A 17,750-nucleotide genomic window follows, 5' to 3' on the forward strand; every position below is an offset into this window, starting at 1 on the left:
CCTATATTTTTATTCTGAGATCTTAAATCTACATTATGTATTTATATTATATTTTCATTAAAGTGAGAGCCTTGGATGAGAAAGTATTTATTCATTCAACAAACCTCCCCATCTGTTGAGTGCTTGGGATACAATGTTGAGTAAAGCACAGTATTTGGCCCTTTCTTTCAAGACATTCGCAGTCTAGGAAAGAAGATTAAGAAAGAAAGCACAGCTTCTCCTGGAAGTTTACTATCTGTTGCTTAGCCTGGCACTAGGCTCAACATGTTTTCATTTATTTAGTAAGCGTTTTCTGTGTGTCAGGCACTATTCACAACACAGGTGCTGTTCAACACTTGACGGCATTAACCCATTTAATTGTCAAAGCATTCCTATGAGGCTTTACTATTCTCCCCATTTTATAGATGAGGACTTTGAAGCACAGAGAAGTAATTTGCTCACAATTAGTCACACAGCAAATAAGTAGCAGAGGTAGGATTTGAACCCAGACAACCTAACTTCAGAGCCCATGCTGCTGGCTTCTAGGGTATGAACTGAATCATGTGATCAGTACCAGGGAGCTCTTAGAAAATGCTACATAACTAATTAAGGACAGGTAAGATGAAATAGGCAGGGAAGTCTTCACAAAGGAAGTGATATTTAAATGCTTCATATGAACAGGAATTTGCCCAACAGATACATTTGGAATACAGGACTGAGAATGGCATTCCAAGTAGAAAGCATAGTCTGTGCCATAATCTATATGGATAAAGCAAACAGATACCATAATTTGTTCTGAGAAATGCAAATAGTTTATATGACTGGAACTTAAGTTGTTTAGAGAGGATTTATGGAGATGAGGCTTGAAAGGGAACCAAGAAAAATACAATCTTGTTGATCATTGTGAGGAGTTTGGCTTTTGGTCAATTCTGACTTTGGTCTGTTAAATGTTGATTGCCTCCCCCCCCCCCCCCCCCCCCCCGCCCCCGACTTCTACCCCTTCAAAACCATGAAAGAAAATCTTGATAAGTTCAGCTATGCAAAAAACCCCTTAATATACATGGAAGAAAATGCCACAAAGTCAAAAGTCAAACAAGAAACTAAGATAAAATATTTGTACTGTACACCACAGTCAATTTTTCTTAATGTACTATGAGTACAAATCAATAAGGGGGAAAAAAGACCCAGCAAATCAAGAGACAAAGACAGTGTAAATAAAAGGAATTTAAACATTTGTAACTGTGCTCTGCCTACTTATAATAAGAGAAATGCAAATGAAAACAAGAATAAGATATCATTGTCAGTGTTGGTTTGGCAAAGACTAGAAAAAAAGCCACTTGTATTGCTGGTAGGAGGGTGAACTGGCACAACCTCTATGAGGGCAATTGGGTAATATCTTTCAATATTATACATATGTATATTTTTTAACCTGGCAGTTCTTCTCCTAGGAGTTTATTCTGCAGGTATATTCACAGATGGATATGATATACTTATAGGGATATGTATATTACGATATTGTTCGTAATGGGAAAACATTGGGGGGAAAACTATGTCCTTCATTAAGGAACTGGTTAAATCTATTACACTGCATCCATACCATGGTATTTTAGGCTATCTTTAAAAAGAGAAAGTCCAGACCAGAAAAGGAGATGGGACTGGACATGGAAGAGGAAACCAGACCGGAAGACCAGACCAGAATAGGAAGAGAAGACCAGGCCAGACGAGGAAGAGGAGACGAGACCAAACCAGACAAGATGAGGAAGAGAAGACCAGAAGAGGAAGAGGAGACCAGACTGGATGAGGAAGAGTGTGCAAATTCTTAATATGCAATACCTCATTCAGACCTCATGAACCATCCTATAAGATAGGTATTGTTTTTTACCTTGTTTGCTGATGAGGAAACTAAGGCTTAGAGAAGTTATATAATCTGCCCAAGGTAACACCTTAATTCATGAAAGTGAGAATCAAAACCAGGCCTGACTTCAGAGTCTCTGCTTTTAGCCATCATGCAAGTCAGATGCCTATATGGTTGTTCCCACAGCTTCCTCCAAAGGTGTCCTCAGGCTGGCCCTCAGCTGCTGTCCTGGTGATTTCCACCCCCAGATTTTATTTTTACTGTGGATGGGGGAAGGGGCACAGTTCTGGGCTGGAGGGCAGAAATTGGGCTTCTTGTGCTGTTCTGTCTCTGGACACAAGAGGGTGAACTCTCAGCAGGCATCTCTTACACTAGGCCTCACCTGCCCCATTGGTAACATGGGAAGAATAATCCTACTCCTGGTGCCTCTCAAAATTACTCTTTTTTGAGATCATATATGGAAGAAATTTACATAAAGGATTTGCACTTATTAGACTACGTATAGATGTAGCCCACCGCCAAAGTTCCAGATTTAATTCCCAAAAATTCCCAGCAAACTTGGAAAACCTCTGAAGGATCCTTACCTCCTTGCCTTTGTTCATGCCTTTGCATGTATCTGAAAGGCCTCCTCATCTTCATCTACCGTAATCTTACCTATCAAAAGGGCCTGCTTTATAGGCTTCCTCACAGAAGGTGTTTGTGGACAGCTGTCCTTGCAGTGATCCTTTTCTCCTACCTAATCTTTGGCTGTAAGCAGTTAAGACAGGCATCACTCCTCGCCTTACCATATAATTACTGATGTATGGGACATCTCCTCTATGGAGGACATGTGTTGGTTTTTGCTTGCCTAATATCTTCTCCCCCCTTTAGTAACACCAACTTGATTTTCCTCTGGTGAGCAACCTTCCCTCACTTTTAATCCATATCATGTGGATGGGGTCAAACCCACTTCCAAATCCAGAGGTAGGCATGTGATGTAGTCCTATTCAAAGTTACTATAAGGGCTTCAGTGAAGGGCAGGTGACTCAATTAAAAGCATTGAGAATTACTCCTAGGACTTTTGCTAGGACCATTTGCATAAAAACCTCTATTTTTGCTACAATTGGATGTAAACATGGAGCTGTGAGGGGCTTTCACATGGAAAAAAAAATTCCTGAGGATGAAGCCACTCAAGATCAGGTTACAGAAAGAGACCTAATCTGGAGGATAACATTTAACTTTACATCTCTTAGCATGGTACCTGGTAAGACAGAGGGTCCTCGAGGTGTGATGATTGAATCATTCAATCTCACTTTCCCTGAGAACCTACAATGACTGAGTTAAACACTGGAACCACAAGGAATAATTAGACATAGTCCTTGCTCTCAAGGAGTTCTGAATTGAGTATGAGAAGGTCTGAAAATGAACACACGATTATATATTAATAATTATAAAATTAATAATATCACCAACTCCTGTTCTTCCTGTGGCCTCTTCACAAGCTCCTTCCTCTTTCTTTTCCTCTGCCTCATCTATCAGTGGAACCATCATAATGGTTAAGAGCACAGGCTCTGAGCTCTGAAAGATTTTGGTTGTGCCAGATGGGGCGCCTCATGCTTATAATCCCAGTGACTCGGGAGGCTAAGGTGGGAGGATCACTTGAGCCCAGGAGTTTAAGACCAGCTTGAACAACATGGTGAGACCCCCATCTCTACAAAAATAGAAAACTTAGCCAGGCATGGTGGTGCATGCCTGTCGTCCCAGCTACTCGGGAGGCTGAGGCAGGAGAATCACTTGAGCCCGGGAGTTGGAGGATGCAGTGAGCTGTGATGATGCCACTGCATTCTAGCCTGGGCAACAGAGCGAAACTTTGTCTCAAACAAACAAAAAGATTTGGTTCTGCCACTCACTACACACACGACCTTGAACAAAATCACTTACATTTCACAAATAAGGACAATAGTGTATTTGCCTTATAAGATTGTCAAGAACATTAAACAAAATTACAAATAGAAAGAATGTGCCTGGCGCAAGGTAATTCTCAAGAAATGTTGGCTGCTATTATTTTTATTGTCATAATCAAGAAGCTTTAAACACTAAGGAATAAAAAGCCAAACTCGAACTGGCATAAACAGTAAGGAGATTCTTCATTGCACATAATGGGGAGTCTCAAAGTGCAGCAGGCTCCAGGCATGGAATAACCAGGGCTCTGACTCCTTTTCTCTGCAGTGCTCCCAGCTCTGCCCTCTTCTTTGTATTGGCTCTGTCTCTAGGCTTCCCTCATTGTCCAAAGGTGGCTGTGTCACCGAGTCCTGTGCAATTGTGACAACATTCTTCCTTTTTCACATCCATCATGGACAAAGGAAAAAACCTCCTCCCCCAAACAGAAATATAAATCTGCTTAGGCCAGCTTAGCTTATGTGCCTACTCCTGGACCAATGACAGTGACCAGGGCAATTCCTTGTGTTGATTTGCTTAAACCTGGCTTCCTGAACTGGTCACTGGTGAGGTTGGGTGGCCACTATTGGCTTAGACTAATTGGGATTCACCCCTACGGTTAGAGATGGGTTCCAGCTTTTTCCTGATCACATGGCTGCATTATGGCAAGGGAAGAAGGGCTCTTTGTTAGAGAGAAGAAAGGAATAAATGGATGTTGGATGGACAGCAAACAGCATAGCATCTTCTGTGATGATTACTATTTTGTTTTTGCATGCTAGTTCACATGTGTCTCTTGAGGCCTTGGCTCAAATGGTTCCTTATCAGTGAGGTTTTCCTTGACCATACCAGTCAGTTAGTAAGTCAGTGAGTCAGTCTGTCTCTCTCCACTTGCAGAGACAGACCTGTTTTGTTTTATAATAAAAACTTGCTCAGGTGAAGAAAAATAAAAATAAAAAGAGAAAGTCTGTCTTACATGTGTAAATGTGGCAATATCTCTAACATACAATGAAAAAAGCACAGTAAAGAACAGTGGGTTAGGTTTGTTACCATTTATATGTGAATGTGTTTAAGAAAATACATACATACAGGCTTGAGTATACATTAAACACTTCTGGAAGAATCATAGGAAATTGATAACACTGGTTGCCTCTAGGGAAGGACACTTTGTGGTTGAGACAAGAGGGATGGTGAACATCTACTTCTTGGTATATAATTTTGGGGTCTTTGGAATTTTTGCCATGTGTTACCTATATTGATTTTTTTTGGGGGGGCATGTATTATCTAGTTTTTAATTACTAAGTTTTAAAATGTTGGTTGACCCACTCCACTTGCATTGTTCTGCATTTAGTAGGAAGGTTAATTGATATATGTTACCTTCTATAAAACTCCACACTAAGTTAGCTTCCTGGGGGAGGGAGAAGAGTGAAGATCTTGGCCACAATATGCTGGAGCCACGGGTTGAAGGTGGCCCGAGGAGGTTGGTCCTTCTCCCCACTTGCTGGTGTGGAGTCAAGGCACTGGCCTCCCTGCAGGACAGGCAGGTGGGAGAAAACATGGATCTAGGGAAAGGTGTGCAGCGGAGCTCCTTGGAAGACTGTGTTTACACACCTTTGCAAAGACTGGCTTGCTGGTTAATCAAACCCAGAGATAAAGGTTGTGAAACTCCTGTCTGGCCTCGGTTTGGGTTACAACCCTGGGTATGCATTCACTGACACATTCAGGCGTGTAAGTAATCTTCACTGACCCTAATTTAGAACAAAGCTCGGTTTTACTGAAAGGGATGAATTTAGATATCTATTTTTAGCGAAGTATTTGGTATCAGTCTGCTTTGGTTTCATATGCTTATGTAACCTCGTGGAAGGACTGATTTCCTCAGTCAGTGAGGCTGAAGTGCAGGAGACCAGAGTGCCCACTTAAAAGAGACCATTTGGACCTCTCAAGGGGTAATTAATAAAGAGAATCAAGGATCAAAAATGATTTCAACTGACAAGTCCAGGCCCTTCTAACTAGTGAAAACTGCCCAGTTGCCTTGCAATGTTTTTTTGCCAGGAGACAACTCCTATCTGAAATGTTTAAGCGACTTCTTGTTGAGCTGGTTTCGGAGGATTAAGCTCAGTGTAATTTCATCTTTCCCAGGTGTGAGACACTTGCGTGTGCAGTAATATGATTCTGTACTGTCAGGGAAAACAGTGTGTCTTTGTCAGCACTGTTTGACAGTCAAACCCCTGCATCATGACCTCACTTCCAGGTAATCACTCTTCGCAGGCTTAAAATCCCTGGCGTTACTACGTGCCCTTTGGCTGAGAAACACAAAGTTTTGGCTGCTGGCACATGGTCATGCCGGTCAGCAGAATGGGGAGGATCTGTGCATTCCCTTTCCAATTCTTTGGATTCAGCTTCTAAGTGCTGAGCAATCCTATCTCTATTTTCAAGAAGGGTAAAAACCAACAGCCTGAACAAGAGTGATACTCTGTCTCTACAAAAAAATGGAAAAATCAGCTGGGCATGGTGGCATGCACCTGTAGTCCCAGCTACTTGGGAGGCCAAGGCAGGAGGATTGCTTAAGCCCAGAAGTTCAAGGTTGCAGTGAGCTATGATGACACCACTGTGCTCTAGCCTGGGTGACAGACCAAGACCCTGTCTCAAAAAAAAAAGAAGGGTAAAAACCAAAATGTTTAGTAACTAATTTGTGTTTGCTTTAGAGGGTAGTTAGATCAATTATTTTTCTGATGCTTTGGGTAATATCTTTGAAAATGGTTTCCTACTGAATGTTTTCATTTTTGATATGTAATATATACTCTATATAAAGTACTAGCTACAATTTGTTGATAATAGCTTACATTTATTGAGTGCTAACTAAGATTCATGTACTGTTCTATGTGCTTTCATGTATTATTGCATTTGATGCACAACACTCAAATTTTCATGTCCATTTTACAGATTGGAAAGTACAATGCAGGAGAAGTTAAGTAACCTGACCAAGGGCTCTAGGCTGATAAGTGGTGGTTGTGGGATTCCAACCCAGGACTCTAGCACTGGTGTTGGCACATAACCATGAAGTCATTCTGCCTCCATCTATTTTATGCCAGACATGTGACAGTGCAAAGAGGTGATGTTTGTCATCTTCCTTTTACAGATGGGCAAATAGAGTCTCAGAGAGTTGTAATGTTACCTAAGTAATGCAGGTAGTAAGTAGTTAATGGTAGGTCAAATCCAAATCTGAGCCCTTAAGTCACAAATCGTCTGATCAAGAAAGGTAAATCCTATTTCTATGTTGGTCCACATGGAGACTAGCACGTGTGATTGACAGATAAGGGCTATGTTGCCATTTGGCTGCACCTGTCCATACAGTGAGGGATTGGAAATGAGAAACAGTTGTATTCTGAGCTAGGGATTGTAGAAATGTGTTATTCTAAGTCTTGCTGCCTTCCAGTAGTAAGGAGCAAGAAAAGAGTCTCGAAGAGATGGAGTCTTAAATATCATAGGACAAGCTCGATAATGTCACAGATGAGAAACTTGTGTCTTAGAGACAGAAAGAAAGCAGCTTATGCAAAGTCATAGAGAAAATGTTAGTGGCCTTGCTGGGGTTACAGTCAGAGTCTCCTGACACCTAGTCTAGTGGTCTTTCTGCTATACCTATTGGCTTCCACAGAGTTTTACTGGCCCTTGTATTGCAAACAAAAAATAAAAACCTGTCTGGGCATGGTTTCTGTTCCATGGTTTAAGGTCAGTCTTGTTCTTCAGTATCAGCACTTTAAAGTCCTTTATCAGAAGTCTATCCAGTTAGCCTGAACCAGATGAAACTGCTGCTTTTTTATGAGTCAAAAAGTTGAATATGATACATTTCTAATGGTTCTACTTGATAGCTTTTCATTTAGGAAGCAGCAATTAGCATAGTTGGCCTTAAATTAGGAAATCATGCTCCCTTATTGGATTACTTCTTTATCCCTCTAAAACCCTACCCTCTAAACCTATATGGATACTTTCTACTCTTCCCTTTCCATCCAGAGGGAAACATGTAACAACTTGGTAAGAACCGAGGAGGTTCACCATAGCTAAGGCTTTCCCAAGGCTACCAAATAGAGGGGTTGTTAATGTCCTCTGTGTTCTTGGCAACTAAACTTTAAGATATTCCTTCCTTAATTCCACCATTTTCACCACCAACTTCTTTATAATACATTCTCTTAGCACCCCATAGCTTTCTCTTATAGTGCTTATGCTTTTCTATTTACTTGTAAGATTTTATGACTAACTTCTTCCAGCTCCATGAGTGAGGGCAGGAACCTGACTGGTTTTGCTCATACTACACTTGGAGCACTTAGCACATTGTCCAGGGTAAGGTAGGTGCTCAACAAATATATGCTGAATGAAAGAATAAACAAAAATCAAAATGGAATGCTCTGATTTATTCCTATCTACCCCATCCAGTGAACCTAATGTCAGAACATGTTATTTAAATTTAAATTCAATAATGGAAATCTGTGGAAATATCCCATCTTATCACTTGGAGAGGCTCACTTGTCTCAGGCCAACAGGTGACCTACACTGGGTGCCAGTGTACTCAGGAGGCAGCTCTAGCAAGGGCTCCCCTTGAAATTTCTTTGTATGACCATGAGTCTAACATGAAGGGTAACTTAAATTTGGATCCCAAGCTTTAGGGGATTTAAAAAATCCCTCAGCAGGCCCTCACCATACACATTTGGTCATCATGCTTTCTGACCACTGGGATGAACATTCTGGCAATCCCCCTCACCTCCCTGGCTGGCACACATGTACACAGAGCAGGCCCAAGGAAGGCCTTGCAGTAAGTCAAGCCATGTGGACACCAGCTGGTAGAGCTGCTTCAGCAAACAGAAGCAGGAGTTGGAAGTGAGGGGGCAGAAATGGAAGATTCACTCTTCCTCATTTCATGAGGGTCAGAGGAGTTTGTGTAGGTTGGGTCAGAGTCAGAACCAACTGGGGCACAGTAGAAGGTGCTCTAGAACAGATTTGGGATGGGGTAGGGGTCTTAAGATTTTTGAGCCAAACCACAGCCGTCACCCCTTGTCACTGACAAGTCCCTCTTTGAAGAAAATTATCTGACCCTACTATTAATCTATAGACTGTCAATGACCTAGGAAGTCCAAATCTATTCAGACTAACCTATATACTGCCCTGTGTGCATTCCAGAGTGGGACCTGATATTATACCTGTTGTTCCTGCAGAGAATGAGACTTCTAGTGATCGCTTTATTTGCCTAAACGAAGGCATAGAAAGAGTGATCTTTCCCCAGCTAGAATAAGAACAATATGACCTGGCGCCTTGACTGCTCTTAACTGCCTTGTAATCTTCTAGTCCAGATCATTATCTGCAGGCAGGGCATGCTAGAGAGTGGAGTCTGCCCCACTGACATCTCAGCAGGGAATGCGATCCTCTCTGTTTATGGTACATAAGAGGGCCAGGCCCTGGGAAACAGCTGAGACAGAATGCTTGCTTGAGAAACCAACTCATCAAACAGGACTTAGTTAAAGTATTAATAATTGGTCTGAGCTTGGGTTGAAGTTGATGATGGCATTGACATAATTGCCTGCATCTCTGTCTTTTCACTTCCAAACTTCTTCAAGGAGTGGTCTATGCATACTCTTCAAGGTCTTCTCCTTAACCCTCTGACATCGGGCTTCCATTTCTCAGTTGCCAGCTCCAAGCTGGGCCATCTCTGCTGTTGGATCTGGGTTTGTTGGTGCATTCTGTGATTGTGCCTGCTGTTCCCCTTAATGGTTCCCTGGTACTGCTCTTGTCTCCAAAGTCCAAGTATAGGCAAGAGAAAATGTTTTGTAGCCTTCCAACTTGGGGTGAATACAATGCTTGATTTATTCATATGCTACGCTGATTGTGGGAGATGTAGAGTCCAACTCAGCCCCAAGTTCTGAGTTGTGAGAAACAGGATATATACTTGGTATAAATTCCCAGCTGTGTGACTGACCACAACTTCTGTGCTAAAAGGTTGACACGTCTGAATGCCAAATGGGGATGCTAAATTGTTATCAATAAGGTCCCCTTTGATTGCCCCTTCCCCGCATCTTATCAGAGGAGGGCATAGGGAAAGACTGTTGGTCTGGGATACACAGACACTGGAAGATTTTGTGAGAAAGAGCGTGTTGTATTTTAAAGTTTAAGGACTTTAGGCAAATTTCCTAGAATGCACCAATTTTCCTTTGCCAAATTCAAGGGTGCAAAACAAAACAAAACAAAATAAAAAACTAAACTACTACTTATTAAGCAGTATACCTGACAGTTTGCAAACATTATTTCATTTATATGACCCTTAAAGGCGGCGTTTTAATCACCACTGAAGATTTGTCCAAGGTCACATCACCATTACATGGCAGAGGTAGGACTCAAAGTTAGGTTTTTCTGAAGCTAAAGTCTATGTTGTTAACTGTACTGTACTACACTTTTCTTCTGATCTTATTCTTGATTTTTAGCAGTGGATGATAATTTTACCTTCTCTTTCCCTTTTGAAGCTCTCACATATTAAACTAAATGCTATGTTCTTGTGGGTTTCCACATGCTTCCTCTTTGTTCATTTCCTTTGCTGATTCCTCTTCTCTCTCTTACACTCCAGAATGTACCCCAGAGCTCACTGTTTCTCCACACCTTTGGAAAGATCATGTATATGCACAGCTTCAGTTAACACTTCCAGAACCTCACCAGACTCTAAATTGCAGGACAACAAAGACCAGCTCTATCTTATGCACTGGCAAATTCCTAGCCTCTTACCAAGTGAGCAGGCGTTTGATACATGAGTGGATGAATGGATGGAAGAATCAATGATCTGCTCAGAATTCTCTGATACTTTTTCCTAAAGTTCCTAGCTTACTAGATTTTTCCACCTTAGTATCTGCCATTGCTGTGAAATGGTAGTAAGAGTTTGGTGGAATCAATTGTGGGTTTCAACAATTTGGTGGGGCTGCCACACCAGACTCTCTCATGTTTTCCCACTGGAGGCAACTGCATTACCAAGGTGGGTTATAGACCTTCTACAGGGGAGAATAGTAGCTTGATTCCTTCTTTTGACAAGGTTTGAGCTCCTTTGGGAGGGTCCCAGTGCAGCCACTGGGTGGAGTCCTTGCTAAGCAGACACAGATGGAAGATAGCAGGATATGAAGTGACTGGTAGCTCATTTGGGGGTGACAATATCACCACATTCATTTGGGTCAGTGCATCCTAGTGTTGACTGCCTAGGGGAGACTTAATTATAAGTCAAGTCTAGACATGGAAGAATAATGAACTCACAGCTGTGAGAGTCACAATCCTATCAGGGCTTCCAGATCTGTCTCTTGGTTGCCTCCTCCTGCTGTGAGTCCTCAAATATTTCTGTAAAACTAGGCTGTGAATGTCATATTCGGTGGCTGTCTTTAGTTACTCGGGGTGTGGTTCACTGAGAATTTGTTAAGTCTGACATAGTCAAATGACCTCTTGTGGGAGGGATTGTCAGGAGGGATTTAGAGTCTGGATGACATCTACTGGCTGAGTCATCCTGTCCACCTAAATTTTTCATACCTATTCTGCAGTATGTGCTCCCTGGTGGGCATTAAATTGTGCTTCTCACTTCATGCCTGCTGTCATATTTATTTTCATGCTTCTACCCCAGACCAATTTGATCCCAATTTTCCAATCTTTCTCCTTCTAGGCCCCAGATCAGCCAGCCAGGCCATCACCACTGCCAACAAGTCTGTAACCTTGGGCAATTTTTTTTGTCCACACAAATGAGTGACGAGATTCATCTCCTGAAACTGCCACTGTCTTTTGAGGCCACCCCTGAGGAGGGGTGCCATGCAGCTGCTGACCCTTTCTGGTTGGTAGCACATAGCGAGTTGACCTGTCTCTAAACCAAGCCCAGGCTTTTTCTCCTCTGTCAGCTGGTTGTAAGGAATCCCCCATGTGGCCATAGGGAGCTAAAGGAAGGGCACTGGTGCAACAGTAATGAATGACATGGAAGCCTGTGTTGCCTGCTATTGCAGCTTGCTCACGACCTCTGGCCTAGTGAATGCTTGGCCCCCAGTGTTCCATTTCCATTTATGATGCATCGTGGCTGGGCCTGTCTGAACTATGTCTTGGTGGGTCTGACAAAACCCAGCTCATGATGACAGGTGTTCTGGATGCATGATCACTGGGTATATGAGTCAGGGTTCTCCAGAGAAACAGAACCAATAGGATGGACATACACACACATACATATGTAGTATATATATACACACACACACATGTGTAGTCACATACACATATGGAGAGGGAGAGAGCAAAAGAGAGAAAGAGTTTATTTTAAGGAGTTGGCTCCTGAGACTGTGGGGGCCACATGCCCAAAATCTGCAGAGCAGGCTGGCAGGCTGGAGATACAGGGAAAAGCTGATGTTACCATCTCAAGTCTGAAAGCAGTCTGGAGGCAGAATTTCTTCCTTCTCAGGGGACCCCGATCTTTTCCCTTAAGATCTTCAACTAATGGACAAGTCCCATTCATATTATAAAGGGTAATCTGCTTTACTGAATGTCTTCTGATTTAAATATTGATCATATCTGAAAAATACCTTCTGAGCAACATCTAGACTGATGTTTGACCAAATATCTGGGCATCGTTGCCTAGCCAGGTTGGCACACAAAATTGACCATCACCCTTAGTGTCTCATAGACAAGTTCCTTCTCTACCAGGGCCCAGTAAGACACTAGGGTTTTTCAAAAGGCAAATAATTCTCCATTGCAGATAGTATGGCCTTGCTCCAGAAACCTGGGGCCTTGCATAGTCATCCTCCCACTGGAACTCAGCACAAACTACACATGACAATGTTTCTCACCACAGATTCTCAGATATCATAGGATCTTCTGGGTCATCTGGAGCAAATGTCAAGGAGCTGCTATAGAGCTCTTTCCTGCTCTGGGTCCCACTCAGAGCTGGCAGTCTTTTAAAACACCCAGTGTATGGGCTGGAGTAGTATTCCAGGTGTGGAATACCTTGACTTCCGAACCTAAAGAGGTCTACAATGCATTGTGCTCCCTTCCTCCTAATGGGAAGTACAAGACGTAATAATTTGTTTTTCACTTTGGATGGAACATCCTAGCACGCACCTGACCACTGGATCTGTAAAATTTTCCCTAATGTCAACCCCCTGAATCTTCATAGGGTTTACCTCCCCCACCCCGGAGCCGTTGCCAGCCACTTCTTGAGCATTCAGTTGTTTAGCATAATGTCATCGATGTGGTTGATCAATGTGATGTTCTGTGAGATATGTAGAAAGCTTAAATCTCTTTGGATTGTATTACAAGAGTGAGCGCTAACATAGCCCTGAGGGAAGACTATAACTGCTGCCTATTTCACATGAAGTTGGACTGCTCCTGATCTACTTTTATGAAAGAAATGGATGGCTTCACACGACATACCCCAGGCCATATGCTTCAGCACAGATGCTGTATCCAGGCATGGCAGCTGCGGTTGGGTTTGTGTCATCTGCTCTCATCCTCTGGGAGATCTATCTCATTTCTGCAGGGGCCCAAACTGGTGAGTTAAGTAGAGATAAAATTGGTATCTCTACCCCTGCCTCCTTTAGATCCTTAAGAGTGACATTAATTTCTGTCATCCCTCCAAGGATATGAATTTTTTTTGTATGTAGTATCTTGCCTAAGGGCAGGGTGGGAGTGGATAGCAGTCTCAAAAGTTTCTACCTGGCCTTCTCTGCTAATACAGCTTTTGCCCCACAGGCCAAGGATCCAATGTGGGGCTGCACCATCTTCCAAGCATGTCCAATACAAGTACACACTTGGAAATGACCAGCAGGTGCATCCATGGACCAAATGGGCCCACTGTGAGCCAGACCTTGGTCAACTGTCCATTTGTAACCTGGTCCCAAATGACCCCACTGTAACAGGGAGGACGTTGATGACACTTTGGGTCTCCAGCTATCAATATCATTTCAGATGCTGTGTCCAACAGTAATCAAAGTTCCCCCTTCCCTCAATGTAGAGCTTCCCAAGTAAATACCCAAAGGTCCCTTTGCCATGGTGTTGCAAAGTCCTTTTATCTGGAGACTGTTCTTTCTTTCAATCAGTGGGTTCTGGGTCTGGATCACAGTTGACGTCATGAAACTGGATAACAGACTGTGAGTTTTCATTTGGTTCACTGCCCTCAGCCTCTTGATCATCCACCCTTGATTTCTTCTGATGGTACAAGTTCAATGCCAGGCCTCTGAATCTTTGTAGGGTTTATTTTTGGGTGCCTTTGTTGACTACTCATATGTTTTTCTCTTACAGATGCTGTGTTCTTAAAGTATCTATATAATTCTGCTGATGAGGCCCCCTTGACTGGCATTTTGACCTTGCCACTCAGTATGAGATAATTGCATCACCTAGCTTTTGATGGTAAAGAGCTGCCACCTGACCTCTATCATTTTAGGGTCTTATCACCATTGCTGCTTGTCAGCCGAGTGCTGTAATAGTCTCTCCTACTACCACCCTGGGGTGGTTAGTAATGCTGGGGTCCCTTTTGTCCAGTGTTTTCCATATCCACACCTTCCCAAGGAATGCAATAATCTGCTGTGCTGTGCAACCTTACACAGTACATCCACTCCAGCCTGCCCACTTTCCTAAATCTTTTAATCCCTCCTTCCACCATCTGCTATGGAAATTCTATGTCTCAGTTCCACTCAGGATGGGTCATTGCTTTTTCCACACTTCTAGGAGCCATCCATGTAGCAAGTTGTCTCTGTCCACTAGGATCCTGGCCAGTGTTAAATCCTATACCTTAGGAAAATAAATAAACTCTTTCATAACCAGCCTCATGTCTCAGCTTTCTTGATCAAGCACCCTTGGAATTCATTTCCACAGAACTCCCCTGGCTCCTGCTGGTACATGCTAGCGAGGTGTTGCAGCACCTTTGGGGGTCCCTTTCCTCCCTCATCAGGCCTAGTGCAACCCGGGCCATGTTACTCTATGACTTAACATTAGTTATGCACCTAGTGGCCAGGAGGAGAGGCTGGAACAGATAATGGGGAGATTACCTGTTGTCTTGAACAGGAGAGACAAGGGGTCTCTTAATAGGGAGGGAGTTCATTTCCACAGGCTCAGAAAGTTCAAAGAATCTGAGAGTTAAAGATTTCAGAGCCATTAATGCAGATTTCCCCATCCCATGTGTCAGAGTCCTGTTCTTTTCCAACAAGGGGCTTGACCTTGTCATGGCAGACCTGCCTTAGTTGGGATTTTAATGTTCTTTTAAATGTCAGGTATTCTGAGGATTAAAACCTGAGCCTGTTCTGCAGCTTTCTCTGCTCTCCTGCTGCAGGAGACAAGAGTCTCTTGGCTCCCAAGGAAGCCCTGTGGCTTTCACTCTTGGCTTTTAGTTGCCTATTAATCACTCTCAGCCTGTTGTTGTCTTTAATAGAGTAACAATCACAGTAGCCATCCAGTCCTACTGTCATTATTGCAACTATTTATCCCATAATTTTCAAATGCCTGATATACTGTGTGTGCTAGTGTCTTCCCCTCCTCGGAATACTATCTCACTTCATTATCAGTGAAAGCTTTAACAATTGGACCATCACCGTATGCCAGGGGCTATCTGCTCCTCCTACCACTAGATGGGTCCTCACTGCCAACCTGGTGGTAAGAGATTCAGCTCCAAAACTATTTCACACCTACTTTCTCAGACCACTCCTGCTACCGACTATCACAGGCTGAGTTTATAGCAATATCATTTGAGGAATAGACTGGCAGCAGAGTAGACTTGGAACAATCTCTGTGGGCAGGGGAATGGTGTACCCTAATTGGCCAGGCCTGGGGCATGTGCTTATGCCTGCAGCTATGGGGCAGGAAGGACACTGTGATTGACAGTAATTCCAGAACCTCGTGGGACAGGCGTTGGGTGGAGGTGGGTCCAGTGAATGAGAGAAACTGGGTAGACACAACCAGCACCTTACCTCTACATATATATCAGTACCTGAGTACTGAACAAGTACTGAATATAAAAGAAGATTAGCTACAATTAGGAGTTAAAAGACCTTTAGGAAATGCCAACCAAAAAAATGATAGAAAGTTAAGTGATTCTGTTCAAGGTCAATGGAGAAATATTAAAAATGCTAACACATTGCTGAGAAAATAGGTGTCAGGAGAGAAAGTATAAGTCAAAACAGAAGATTAAAAGTGTAAACTAAAATAAAATCTTGAGCACCCCCCTAGCCAACTGAATAGACCCCTCTTGACCAAGGACCCCTCCCCCAAAAGAAAACACCTTAAAGCTGAGTTGTTGGCCTTGAGGAGAAGGGAGGTCAGACACGCCTAGTTATACCACGTCCCTTTTGGAGTTATTCTTTGTAATTGGTACAAAATTGGTACAAAATCATTTATAAGCCTAAGGCCATGTAAGACAAAGGTTAAACCACTACTGCAGGTCATCAATTTACTTAACAGATCCCTTGAGTCTTGATACATGTCCTGTGGCTTGTCTATGATTATCAGACTTCCTTAACTTAAAACATGCCAGTGGCCCAGCACGGTGGCTCACCCCGGAATCTTAGCACTCTGGGAAGCTGAAGTGAGAGGATTGCTTGAGCTCAGGAGTTCAGGACCAGCCTGAGCAAGAGTGAGACTCTGTCTCTAAAAAATGGAAAAATTAGTCGGGTGTTGTGGCATGCACCTCAGGTATTCAGGAGCCTGAGGCTGGAGGATAGCTTGAGCCCAGGAGTTTTGAGTTTGCAGTGAGCTATGATGATGCCACTGCACTCTAGCTGGGGTGACAGAGTGAGACTCTGTCTCAAAAAAAATAAAAATAAATAAATAAATAAAAATACACAACATTCCAAGCCCTTAGACAAAGCTTCATTTCTTTAACCAATTACAAATCGAAGAATCTTTAAACCCACCTATAACCTGTAAGCCCCCACTTTGAGATGTCCTGCCTTTTTGGGTCAAACCAATGCACTCCTTTCCATGTATTGATTCATGACTTTATGCATAATTCCTGTCTCTCCAAAATGTATAAAACCAAACTGTAACCCAACCACGGTGAGACCACTTGCTCAAGGCTTCTTGGGCATGGCTCTCCAGGCCATGGTGGTATGTATTTGGTTCAGAATATATGTCTTTAAATTATATTACAGTGTTTGTGTTCTTTTCCATTGACAAAAGAAGAAAACAAAAGATATATGTTTAGGCCAGACGTGGTGATTCACACTATAATCCCAGCACTTTCGGAGGCCAAGGCAAGAAGATCGCTTAAAGTCAGGAGTTCAAGGCCAGCCTGGGCAACATAGCGAGACTCCATCTCTACAAAAAATTTAAAAATTAGCTGGATGTGGTGGCCCATGCCTGTAGTCCTAGCTACTTGGGAGGCTGAAGCAGGAGTTCGAGGGTGAGCTATGTTGTACCACTGCCGTCTGCTGGGCAACAGAGCAAGATCCTGTCTCTAGAAAAAGAAACAAACAAACAAACAAAAAAACCCATATGTTTAAAGAAAAAAAAGGAAGAGAAATAAGAAAGAGGCCAAAAAAAAAAAGTAATATAGCAATGAATATAGCTCCCTAATTAAAAGTAGATGGGCAGAAGGAATTGAAGAACAGAAAAACTAGTAGGAAAACCTCAGTCCCAAGGTGAGAAAGCATCAAGAAAGATTATGGATGATAATAGACATACAGTATCCTCCAGTTGGTTTATGGTAAACTTTTTATTTCATGTTGGAACTGTAGGTGATGATTTTTCTTAAATAAATAGGAATTATACCTGAAGAATATGTGAGTGGCATTGAACAATTGAAGATTAACAGCTAGAAGTTGTTAAGGCTTCTACTTAAAATCACCCTTATTTGTAAGCTTGATGAGTCAGAATCATTGTGAATGCTAAATGGTAATTCTTACCAAGTTACCCAGGGCAAAAACAATGTCCTTCAAAATGCCAGTTTTTACAGCACAACAAGGTTTTTTTTCTTTTCTTTTTTTTTTTTTTTTTTGGTTTTTTCCTTCCTTTTTTTAAACAATGTCAT

The sequence above is a fragment of the Lemur catta genome, chromosome 7 (assembly GCF_020740605.2).
Source record: "Lemur catta isolate mLemCat1 chromosome 7, mLemCat1.pri, whole genome shotgun sequence".
Lineage (NCBI taxonomy): Eukaryota > Metazoa > Chordata > Mammalia > Primates > Lemuridae > Lemur > Lemur catta.